Raw genomic sequence first — 13,462 nt, 5'->3', positions numbered from 1 at the left:
AATACTATTAGCCGAGCCCGACGGCTGCGTTTGGCTACTGCATGTGAAATATTTTTAGTACAATAAAGTTGCATTAGTGGTTTGGCCATGTCTAAAATTGGCATGAGGTGGTTTGGCTATGTCAAAAGAAGGCCGCCTGAATACGTAGGCTATATAGTCCTTAGCTATTTAGGCTATATAGTCTTACCAGGTCCAAACAGGAGGGGCAAACCAAGGCAGCGGTGGCGTAACGTTGTCGCCAAAGATTTAAACGCCTGTGGGTTAGCGGAAACCGATGTCCAGTATAGAGCGAAGTGGAAGGAGAAAAATAGGAAACCAGACCCAGTCAGAGTACGGGACAAACGCTAGCAGCATGATGATAATGAATAAGTTGCATTCGCAACACTGGTGCAGTCTGAATTCTAAACTAAACTTAAACGTGACGTGATTGTGATATTACTGCTGTGGTCTTGACATGGGCGTTGTATCTGTCAATTTCATTGATGAAATGAGTGATGGATTGAATGTCACAAACGCGGCAGTAATGTGGCCGTGAACATCTCTCATTTTATCAAGGAAATCGACAGCTGTTGTAGGCCAAGCACATGCAAGACAAGACAACGAAAGCGTGACAAGATTTCGCAGCGAGATACTCGTCTTTTTCTAACTATGTTAAGAAAAGAGGGACGGGTAGTCTATCTCGCCGCGAGATACAAAAAAATCAAAAATCATGCCAATCATGTGCTAGCCCGGCTGCTATTGACATTGGAATTTCACCTAGACAGACACTAGACGATAATTTGAGTCACATGGTTTATAAAATTTCCTATTGATCGTTGCGATAAAACCAAAAACAATCATTTTTCAGAAATAAACTTTCCTATCTACTTGTCTGGTTGATAAATGACACAGAGCATTTGATTCACTAAGATAAGTGGTTATTCAATGGTTATGAGTAAACATGTAATTCAATTGATAATGATCGAATTTATTTTATCAGCTCTCTAAATAACTAAGTAATGAGTCTTTATATTTCATCATCACACAATCAATTCGAATTTTTACCTGTCACTATTATGAGTATTATACCGGTGGTTAGATTAGGTTTAGAGGTCCATTCCATTGTTAATAAAATAATTATCTTTCATCGATTATGATATAGGAGTAAATCGGATTAGTCTAATTAATTACGGCTTAAATTCACAAATCGATGGGATTATTGTCTCATCTGGCGATTACCACGGAAATTAGTCTAATTAATTTTAATTCCACTGGCTGTCCAATACTTGTGACTAGGTACCTACTTATTAAAACACAAAAAAAAATGTTTTGCCCAATGACTGAGCCAGCCCTGCGCCAGCTGAATATTGGAGCGACGTTAATAATAGCGTAAGCGCCAACCGCCACAAGGTACCTTTTGCCGTAGAACGTCACATATCTTTACTATTTCATATCTAGTGAATCTCTAATTCATTTCCCGACGCATTTCGCACCGTTTGATTTTCTTAACTTTGTGATGTTCACAGGAAAGACACGAACAAGTTGCTCATGCAAAAATTAAGCTTACAATATTTTCGTACTTAACTAAGATCCAGCTAACCTCAGATACGTTTTACAAGAATATCTTCGCTTTTCCTTTTCCTCAAAGTGGCCTGAGACAGATGGCTGGATCGCGTGTTCGACTACATTCTTACCAACTGAAACATGCAGTAGATTAAAGGAAATCCGTCTTTCTGTCGAAGGTGTTAAGAACATTGACAGTTTACATTTACTTAAATGGTGCTTGCTAGTGCCGGCTGTCATTAGCTGCGGTGATGGAGCGTACATCTCATTCACTGCTTTAAACATGGGGTAGAATGATCGACGGTTTTTTAAGTTACTTCGAAAATTGTGGGTTAGCTGAGTGAAACGGAGCATTAAGCTGTTTAAAAGCTGTCGGCAATTTTGAAACCAGAGGGTTGGAATTCAAATTTGGTTCGCACTTATGAGTAATTTTTAGCTACCTATAAAATAAGTCCTCAAAAACTCACCATTCATCATCACTGCTGAGCATAGACCTATCTTCTAGTGTCCCGGGTCTGAGCTAATCTCATCCAGAACTGATCCGTAATCTTCCGGATGTCGTCCACCTAGCAAGCCCACGGACGCCAGGCTCTTCTTTCATCCGAAAGCGGCCACCATTCTGTTAACATTTTCCACCTACCATCACTCTGGTCTGCCTCAAAAAACTAGCACCGAAAATCTCAAGAGCTGGGCTGAAAAGTCAGATGATTGTTTCTACTGCCTATGCTAATTTTCAGACGGCTCAGCTAAGAATTAAGGTCCTTTAAGATTCAACGAGGATTACGCTGCAACTGCGTTGTTCGATTTATTTGGGAGCCTTTGGTCTCTATTTTTTATTACTCTAGAAGCCAGTAGTATGTCCGTTTATTACGCATTAACTCATAAACAGTATATCGCGCGATCACCAATAAAAACCTTTAAATCCCCATAAAAATATCATCCACTTCCCCAATTTCTGGTAATCACAGTGGCAATAACACTAAACCAGTAAGCGCCCCTAACGTTTAAGACATAAAGCATAATATGTCATATCAGGTGGCGTAATGTAGCCATTATTTCTTTATCGGCTCTTGGGCTATAAAACAATGATATTAAATATTTATATTGTTGGAGCTCTTGAGACAGGCGCCGACTAAACATTTGCTCGATTCTACTGTTCCCAGAGTTTAACCGGGGTATTATTTATTTATTTATTTATTTAAACTTTATTGCACGATAACAAAATGTACAAATGGCGGACTTAATGCCTTAAGGCATTCTCTACCAGTCAACCATTTGTATGTATGTATTTATTATTTAATTATAGAATAAGTCTTATGACTCCTCTACACGATGGCCCAGCGCCGACCACTCCAAGGGACGCATTTATGCGTTAGAGGGAGCAAGTGATATTACTATCTCATTCTACCGCATGGCTGCGTCCCTTGGAGTGACGCAGGAGTCCCGAGGAGTGGCCGGCGCTGGCCCATCGTGTAGAGGAGCCATTACACTATCTTCCAATCCTAATGTGATATTGTACGGTTGGTAAATTAGGAAATTATGTATTTAATAATATGACCAATATAAATAATGTCCACTGTGTTTTGATGTTTCATACATTTTTATCGATGCGTGGCTGCATTGCTTGCCCTAAATATATGTAGGCTGGTATATTAATTTCATTTCATTTATTGTCCATTCAATCAGCACTTTTAGCTAAACCTTACGTGCTAATTGGCATTATATTACTTACTGTTTACCACAATTAAATTACAAAAAAATACCAAATGCAATAAGTAGGTACCTAAATAAGATTTCTTTATTTATTTTATTCATTTATTTCAATCAATCAATCAATCATTTATTTATTTGCAGATAAAACATAGTAGGTACAATGCATGCAAATACAATTATATTAACATTACACCACCGGTAATGTCAAAATAATTACAAAAATTTAAAGAATAAAAATCCATTACAATTAAAAACTTAGTAAGAAATAAACTATATGTATATTAAATGTCAGTTAATTCGCGATTACCAATAACATTAAGAAAATAAGTTAAAACAGAAGAAATACAAAAAGAGAATACATAATCAGAGTTACAATATTAATGTCAAATATTAATTTAATCTAAAGCTCTAGCAAAGTATTCTTTAATGGAATATTAGGGTTTACTTTTGGGGAGGAATTGCCGTTGGTGGACGCAAAATTCACAATTTGCGTTATGCTGACGACACCACCTTACTAGCGTCAGATGAGATTGAGATGGCCACCTTATTGGATAGGATGGAACGCATAAGCGGAGAACTAGGGCTCTCTATAAATAGATCCAAGACGAAGATAATGGTCGTAAATCGCACAGGCAAGCTTGAGCTCACCGGAACACTTGACTTGGAGGTAGTTGACAACTTCACATACCTGGGCTCAAGCATTAGTAATAATGGCTCTTGCGAAGCTGAGGTGCGACGTCGAATCGGGATGGCAAAAGGAGCTATGGCGCAGCTACAAAAGATATGGAAGGACAGGAGCATCACCCTGAAAACCAAGACCAACCTTGTGCGCACTTTGGTGTTCTCCATATTCTTATATGGCGCAGAGACGTGGACCTTAAAGAAAGCCGACCGTGACCGCATTGATGCTTTTGAGATGTGGTGCTGGCGCAGGATGCTGGGGATTCCCTGGACAGCACATCGCACCAATGTATCGATTCTTCAGGAGCTCAAGATCCAGACGAGACTTTCTACCACCTGCCTACGAAGGATTCTGGAGTACTTCGGACACATAGCCAGGAAAAGCAGCGATAATCTTGAAAAATTAGTGGTCACTGGCAAAGTGGAAGGAAACAGACCTAGGGGCAGAAGCCCGATACGTTGGACTGACAAGGTTCGCACCACCCTCGACACCACAGTACACGACGCTCTTCACGAGGCAGCAGATAGAAGTGTGTGGCGCCGAGTGGTCCACACAAAACTATTTCGACGAGATGGTCACGACCCTCAGCATTGAGGAAACCGACGCGAGGAGGAGGAGGGTTTACTAATAAAATATTATTAATATTAATTTATTTATTTATTAAAGGTCGGCAACGCGCATGTAACACCTCTGGAGTTGCAGGCGTCCATAGGCTACGGTGACTGCTTACCATCAGGCGGGCCGTATGCTTGTTTGCCACCGATGTGGTATAATTTTTTTTTTTTATTAGAGATAAATCACGACAATAATTTACTAACTTTAATTAGCTAACTTTAATGTTTGCTAAGATTTGTATTTCTAAATATCAATGAAACCGCTGCGCGTTGTATCTAGCTGTGTACGTTTGGCGTTAAAATAAAAAGCGGCCAAGTGCGAGTCGGACTCGCCCATGAAGGTTTCCGTAACAGCAAGTAACATAATAAAATAGCGGTTTACGATTTATGACGTATTAAAAGAAACTACATACTTACTAGATCTCGTTCAAACTAATTTTCGGTGGAAGTTTACATGGTAATGTACATCATATTTTTTTTTTAGTTTAATCATTCTCTTATTTTAGAAGTTAGGGGGGGGGGACACACACACATTTTACCACTTTGGAAGTGTCTCTCGCGCAAACTATTCAGTTTAGAAAAAATGACATTAGAAACCTCAATATCATTTTTGAAGACCTATCCATAGATAGGTACCCCACACGTAAGGGTTTGATGAAAAAAAAAAAGAGTTTCAGTTCTAAGTATGGGGGACCCCCAAAATTTATCGTTTTTTTTCTATTTTTGTGTAAAAACCTTAATGCGGTTCACAGCATACATCTACTTATACACCAATTTTCAACAGTAGAGGTCTTATAGTTTCGGAAAAAAAATGGCTGTGACATACACGGACAGACAGACGGACAGACAGACGGACAGACAGACGGACAGACAGACGGACAGACATGACGAATCCATAAGGGTTCAGTTTTTAGCCACTTGGCTACGGAACCCTAAAAAGCGTTATCTAATAATTTGAAGTTCGGTTTCATCAACCAATAATCGTCAGCTAGGTACCAAAGAGACGGCAGAAAGTTGGCCATTGCAGAGCCATAAAAGTTTTTATCACTCATGCGCGTCGCTGTTTCATGATCTATATTGTATCACTGGACGCCGTAAATCCAGATTGTTACACATTTATTTCGTTGGATGAATAATTGATTTGGGGCTAAGTGGGTGATTCGCTGCATTTATTGCGTAATGTAATTGGGTACAGAGTGTGCATACATTTTAAAATTAATAAATACTTTATAATAACCCAATCAACCAATTTAGCAGGAAACCGTTGGATTATAGGAGCGCACGACCGGTCAATTTGAATAAAAACTTTTTCACCACACCAGCTCGGAAAAGGCTTACTTTGCACTTCAAAAACGAATAGCAAAGTTGCATTTTATTCACATGTGACGCAAAGTAATCAAATGCAAATTTTGAGTTGTTTGCTTTTGTTTGCCGGTAGAATTGACTTTTAAATGATGATTTTGGATGATAAATATTTAATAACATTCATTTGGATTTGATTTTGTTTGATAATTTACATTTAATATTTGCTTCGGGTTGGTGTGGTGAAAAATTTTGTGTTTCACTCGGGGGCAAATTTTGTTTAACCCTCGTTCAAAGCACTCGCTACGCTCGTGGTTCAATTTTGGAATCTTTCGCTTGCTCGGGTATCAATATTAGCACGAGCGGTTAAACAACAACTTTGCCCCCTTGTAAAACAAATAACTATAGAAAGCATGCACTGTTTCTTCAAACGTAGTATTTATACTATAGTATTTTTATGAAAACTTACGAATGAAATATCAAGAAGTGATATTTCATTCAGTCTTGGTACAAAAAGTATTGATGTTGACTGAAGTAGCATGAGAAATACGAACGTTTCCGAGAAAGTAGGATGCAAAACAATTATGCACTACATCTGTGCCTACTCATCATACCCGTATCTTATATATACCCCACTTGACCCTACTTAAGTTCTTAAAAACAATGGCGTAGTAAATATTTCAAGACACATACTCCATTCATTTTAACATCACAGTTAAAACTAAGCAGTAAATACTATTTATAAAGCAATATAACAGAAAAATCGTCGATTTGTAGAGCCCTCTCAATAGGACAGGTTTTAACGGGCGCAAAAAGTTTCCTTATCGCCCGCCCGCGCCAATTCCGGCAGACGCAGTGACAATACCAACTTATCCCCCAGATCGCCGCTGTTGCCAAAAGGAACCACATGTTCATTATACTCTAAAACGCTAATAACTGTAATCAATCTCAGCTCACCGCTTGATCAAGATTAGGGTAGGTTAAGTTATCAAGATTATCCACCGAAACAAGATACTAACGGCGCGATTCGGAAAATGAATTAGAGATTCACTAGAATATGAAATAGTAAAGATATGTGACGTCCCCCGGGTAAAGGTACCTTATAGAGGTTGGCGCTTACGCTATTATTAACGTCGCTCCAATATTATTGCGGCGCTATGCGACGTAAGCGCCAGCCGCCATAAGGTTCTTTTGCCGTGGAACGTCACATATCTTTACTATTTCATATCTAGTGATTGTATTGAATCTCTAATTCATTTTCCGAACTGAGCCGTAAGGCAACAACACTGACCATATTAATTTAATTATAGGATTAAGGTAATAAGGTCACAGTCGGTCACATTCGTGTGACGGCCCAATTCGAACAATGCTTATTAAGATTGTACAAAATCATATATATTACGAAAGTTAATGTGAAGGTTTTGCTTTTCTCTAACTAATTATTGGTCTACTACTAATTGGTCTTGCAGTTTCTAGTAAAGTGCTAAGGCTGCGCTATTAAGCTCAAGCCTGGTACTAAATAAACTGACAACTCGACTGTTTAAAACTTTGCGCTATCGAGAATGAAGCAATAGACAGCGAGTTGTTGTGTTCGAACTACATTATTTACTACTCAGCACTAGCACAATTACATTATAAACAAGGTAAGTTTTTGCGTTTTCGGACTAGGAGGGCCGACCCCAAGAGATATGGGAAACAGGCTCAGGAGAAGAAGAAGAAGTGTTTTACTAGTACGAATTTAGGAGAATTAATTAATGGAATGAGAATAAAGGTTAGTTTAATTAATGGATTGATTTTTAGGGTGCCGTACCCAAAAGGTAAAAACGGACCCCTATTACTAAGACTCCACTGTTCGTCTGTCCGTCTGTCTGTCACTAGGTTGTATCGCTCATGAACCGTGCCATAGCCATTGAAATAAAAAAAACATAGCAATTTCAATCGGGGAAAGGGTTTTAAGATTTTATCCACATGGAATCCTGTCATTAGTAAATGTAAGCGGAAACGAATACTCGACAGTCGATAAATCGAATATCGTTAGTGTTGTGTGTCGACAGAGTAACATCTCTAGTGCGAAAAACGTTCAAACTGATAAAGAAGATCAAGTGCGGGTAGTTCAAAAAACTCGCGCGGCTAGAAAATGTTGATGTCAATTTGTGCCAGTACGGCTACCATCAGTTTGGCATTGACATAAACGCTATCGTGAACGTAATTTACTTTCTATATATCTCTTTCGCACTAATTATGTCAGTACGAGCGAGATGCATAGAAAGTAAATTACGTTCACGATAGCGTTTAATTATGTCAATGCCAAACTGATGGTAGCCGTACAGTCTTCTCCGAAACTACGGGGACAACGCGTAAACCCTGGAACTCCACCGGGGGAGTTACGAGGTTTACGATTTGAAGTATTGTTGTCCAAGGTAACAATTACTAATTTCCCTGAAATAAAGTTACGAGGTTTGCGACTTAAGCCAACGCACCGTCGTCCTCGAAACGTCGGAGGTAAATCTTAATACTTAAATACTCAATTAAGTCCCGTTGTACAATGTAATAAGGTGTGAAAATCGTGAAAGTTTAAGTCAGTAGTATTCTTTCTTACTAAATTTACCCACTGAATCCTCATTATTCTCCAAACCTGGGAAGGTATTGAGTGTAAAGGCAATTTCCGTTAATCGGATTGCATTCTGCGCTACGAAACGGCAGTCAAAGCACAAAGGGATCCAAGTATTTTCGAGTGCTTTGTTTTGAGTGGTCTTAGTTCAAATGCTCTTACGACACTTAACAATTGAGGTGGAAATTATTAAGCCTTTGTATTAATTTAGTTGAGGGTGCAATTTGGTATTCATAGCTTGTAATATAAGCAATGAAAAGGACGTAATTTTTGATGTGAAAACATAAATGTAGTCACATTAATCGTAGCGCTATTCTAGTTGCTCGTTTGCCTCCTACACCATAAAAAAATCGATAGTCATCTGCTTCTCCATCACTCTTGCATTATGCAATATTTAGTGGCAGATAACTAAATTTTGATTTTATTTAGATTTTCTAGGTAGACTTCCTCTGCATCTTTTTAAAAACCTGATATAAAAAAAAGTATTTCTTACATTATATTTTACCCATATATTGTGTTGCTAGTTTACAATCGTATATCAAGGACTGTCAGTCGAAAATTAAAAATGTGGTGGGATGACAAAGGGAACAAAATTTCCATAAACGATTGCCACTTGGTCAGGCCCCAGAACTAATTTGTTTCAAGTCTTACTAAAACAAAAATGCGTTACTTACGTATTGTTTATATAACTATTTTGCTAGGTATATTAAGAGATAACTGACTCGGTGATTGCGGCCATTATGTTAATAATACCCATCACAGATAATTTGGCCAGTGCGAGTAATATAATAATGCGCAATATATATTATTATTAATGGTATTTGTTATTGGATATTACGCAGCGCAGCTCTCATAAATGAACGAAAAGTCAGAAAATCGAACGGAGAAGAATGCAGGAATATGAAAGCATAACAATAAGTACAGATAAGTTGAATAAAATTGTTTGTCAATAATTATTTCTGGGTAAAATAAGGCCATGAAAATGTTAGTAAATGTAAGTAGGTACTTATACAACTTATTTAATTTACCATACATGCAACGCAACGCAAGCAATAAACTAGGTACACACTTAAGACGAAACAGGAGCTGAGTTTTAAATATTTTAGGTAAATATTTACCTACGGGTATATACCCGTCTCGCTAACGGAACCTAAAACTAGTGCGATAAGGACAAGGCGAAAAATCCTGCGTAAAAATCTCAATAATCGAGGTTTCGTACCCGACTGTTTCGTCCTCCAAAACTTAACCAATCGTAACCAAATTTGGAAATCTAAATGATTATGAAATTATCTGTGTCGGACCGTTTTGCTTTTTTGGCTAATTGATATCAGTTTTGAATACTACGCCTCTCATTGCGGCATAGTCAATGAGGCCGTTTTGGGCATTTTTGAAGGGCTCTAGCACCTTAAAAAGCAAAACTATCAAAAAAAGCTACACGGTCCGACACAGATATTGACAATATTAATCTGTGTTGAAAAAATCATTGCTTTAGTATCAAAACCCACGGAGGAAACAGTCGAGTACGGTTGTATGGAGAAATGATCACTCCTGTTGGCTCTTAATACTTACTGAAAACAAATTTGAAAATCGGCCATTACGAGTATACGAAAAACGACTTAGGGTCGGTTGCACCAAACTGTTCGTATCGTTAAAGAGTTCGCTAAATTTTATTATGTATGGAAAGTTTCATAATAAAGCGCCGGGGCGCGCCGGCTGACATTGATCAGCCTGTCAAATGTGGTTGGTGCAACTGGCCCTTACTCTGTACCATACACCTTTAAATATTTAAGTATCGTACGACTAAACTCCGATAAAAGAATTAAACTTAATTAAATACCGTAAAACGGGGTGAGTAGGTTTCGCGGGGAGAGTTGGGTTATGAATAGGGAGAGAAGGTTTGAGAGGGGGGTGAGAAGGGATTTTAAGGCTACTGCTACAAAAATAATGTATTCCAATTTAAAATGGGGCTATAGTAATACGCATAATAAAAAAAAATCGATCCAACAATCTTCCAAAATCACCTTTGTATGGAAAACCCTCTCACCCCAAATACGAGGCACTACGGGGTGAGGTGGGTTTTCCTCTTTATCGTCAAAGTTATGAAATGGAACTACCCAAAATAAAATACAAACTAAAATACAAACGTCCGAACCACTTATTATATACACCATTCAGTTTTCACATGTGAAAATAAAATTTTATCGAGGTTTGAAAGTCAAATTTCACCCAACTCACCCCATTTTACGGTACAGATCTTTTTAAAGACTATTCAAATACACACTCTGTACGTTCAAGTTCGCTGATAGCCAAATGAGTTGAACGCCGCGCGTATCGTGCTCGGCGCGTGATCGTGAACCATGCCGGAATTAGGGAATGCTCCCGGTTCTGAGTTTGTACGGCGAGAACCGGGAATTCCCGGTTCCGGTACCGTATTTGTATAGAAAACCAGTACCGGGAGCACTCCCTAGCCGGAATGCACGAAGTTTGATATTGGGCTGTACCCGCGCGCGTCAGTTGACGTCTTTGGGTTTATACTGCCGTATTCGAACTTCAAGATATTCACAAGAGACGACACGTACCAGATCTATTCTAGATACGTTATAGTTTAGATATCAACTAGTTCTCTTTTGCAGCGCAATTCGGGCAACCAATGTCAGTTTTACGTTAGATAGAGTAAGATATCTATTAGATGTGAATTGGATCTCTAAGTCATATCCTGTGGAAATCGTTCAACAGTATCTCCAGAATCGCGCAAATGTAAAATTTGACAGGTTAGATCTTAAACATATCGTTATCGTATCTTGGTGATGTCTAAAAGATATCAAATAGATGTCTATTTCAAAATCCGAATCGGGCCCATAGGCTCCCGTTGGCACTTTTCGTATACATAACGTTAGAAAGAGATATAATAGGAATATACAGTCACTTCCCTGTTTTGTAACAGTAGTCGGAGATTATACAGACCAAGTTGAGTTGAAGTCTCGTATTTTATAAGCCTCAAAGTTGGTTGGTAAAGAATCTTAAACTCCATAGGTGCCTGATGGGAAACAAAGGGACTAAGATTATGCAAATAATCCACAATATTGCGGCGAAAGGAATATTATACTTTGATTATAAAACTTGCAAAAACTCTCGGGTGCTGCGGCGTAAGTCAAAAGAATGCGGTTTATTTACAAGGGTTATTATGTAATAGTGTTCGTGTTAGTTTTGCGTAAACAAGGACTTTCGTAATAAAATATGGTTCTTAGCGTAAACCTCACATTGTTTAATAACTCTATTCTTAGAGTACAAATCAATTCTTTATCGGTACAGGCGTGGTGGTATAGAAATAATACGTCTTGGTGAACAAAATTTATCAAATACTTATTACATTTTATCAATAAGTATGAAGTTTTTAAGAACTATCAATAATAACGATAGTATTATGATAGATAGTGGTTGCGTAATTATGTATATTAGGCGTATTTACTTTCCTAGATCGCATACGCAACGAACACATCCGTGGCAGCCTCGGAATCCGTGACGTAGCGGATAAGCTGCAGGAAAGTCGCCTCTGATGGTATGGCTATATACGCCGCGAACCGGTAGACTACATCGGAAATATATGTCTCAATCACACTGACCAAGGCCCTAGATCATGCGGCCGCGGTAGCCCTAAGAAGCGCTGGCTAGACGTCGTGACAGCGGACATGGGAGAGAACAATCTCACACCTGAGGATGCCGAAGACCGGGCAAAGTAGAGAAGACTGAGCAAGAAAACGGACCCTGGCGCTAGGCCGGGAAATCGCTAGGTTGAAGAAGACAAGGCGTATTTACTTTCCTAATAACAACGAACAGGGTTATTTACTATAAATAGGTAAATACATTCAATTGTTCCACAGGGGTGTTGATATCAGACGCTAGACGTACGGAAATATACAGAAACATCAAGGTTAAATGGATCAATATAGAGGAGTCAAGTAGATTCGTTGTGTCGATATCGTCTGTGTTTGCATCGTAACTTCATATTAATAAATCAGTTTGACGTTTAAAAAGGGTAGCTGATTTGACTATATTATTATTCGTCCCATTTTGGTTTGCACTGTTACATTTAAATAAAACATGATTTATTAAAACAGATAACAAAACAATAAGAATAACAAAAAGATAGAATAACAAAATAAATAAATCATAAATCTAGCCCTAAATTAGCCTGAGGCATAGTTCCCAGGACGCTGGCCGCGTTCCCCCTCTGCACAGCTAGGCTAAGGTTTTGTGCAAAAAAAGGGGCAGCTCGTAGGTCGCCAGACACCCAGACCAGACTTTGGTAGAAATTTCATTTACTAGTTTTTTGGTGTCTGACGACCAAGGACCGAGAGTTTCAATTGCACACACACTTCCCATTTTAGTTGCTCATTCTGCTTATAAACTTTCGTCTTAACCAACTCTTTTCAGCAGACCGAAGTAAAAAAATATTTCTATCCGCTTATTTCATTACGTTATTTATTTTTTGTTTCACTTTCAAGAATAATAACGCCAAGATCAGTCACTTGCGCCCAAAAAGAAAGAGACAAGGCGAAACTTGTTAAAAATGTGTCAATTTAACTTTCCCGCCAACTTCTTCGCGGCGCCCTTTGACTTTGATCTTATTCTAATTTGATAATATTGAAAAAAGTTTGTATTTAATCTTTTTGAAGGTTTTAGCCGGTGTGTTTGCGCTCCTTTTCCTTAAAATCTGTAGAGTTAAAGGATGAACTGAGTTGTTTAAGTTTGAAAATGGTGATCAACAATTTTTTATGTCATAATTACTTCATTTTCTTATTTTCTCCCTTTCTTCCTCGGCCCTCGGTTCCTAGTCACTACCGATTGCAATCTCAATGAATGTGTTCAAAAATTTTATCGATGTCGTGAGATGTTAAATGAAGAAAGATGAATCAAACGTGAAGTCAATAAAATCTATTAGGAAAAATGGTAACAGACAGTGGAACAAACCCCAATTAAAGTTTAGTTGTAATAAGT

This window comes from Cydia fagiglandana, chromosome 12 (assembly GCF_963556715.1).
Source record: "Cydia fagiglandana chromosome 12, ilCydFagi1.1, whole genome shotgun sequence".
Lineage (NCBI taxonomy): Eukaryota > Metazoa > Arthropoda > Insecta > Lepidoptera > Tortricidae > Cydia > Cydia fagiglandana.
Note: the sequence above shows the minus strand (reverse complement) of the source record.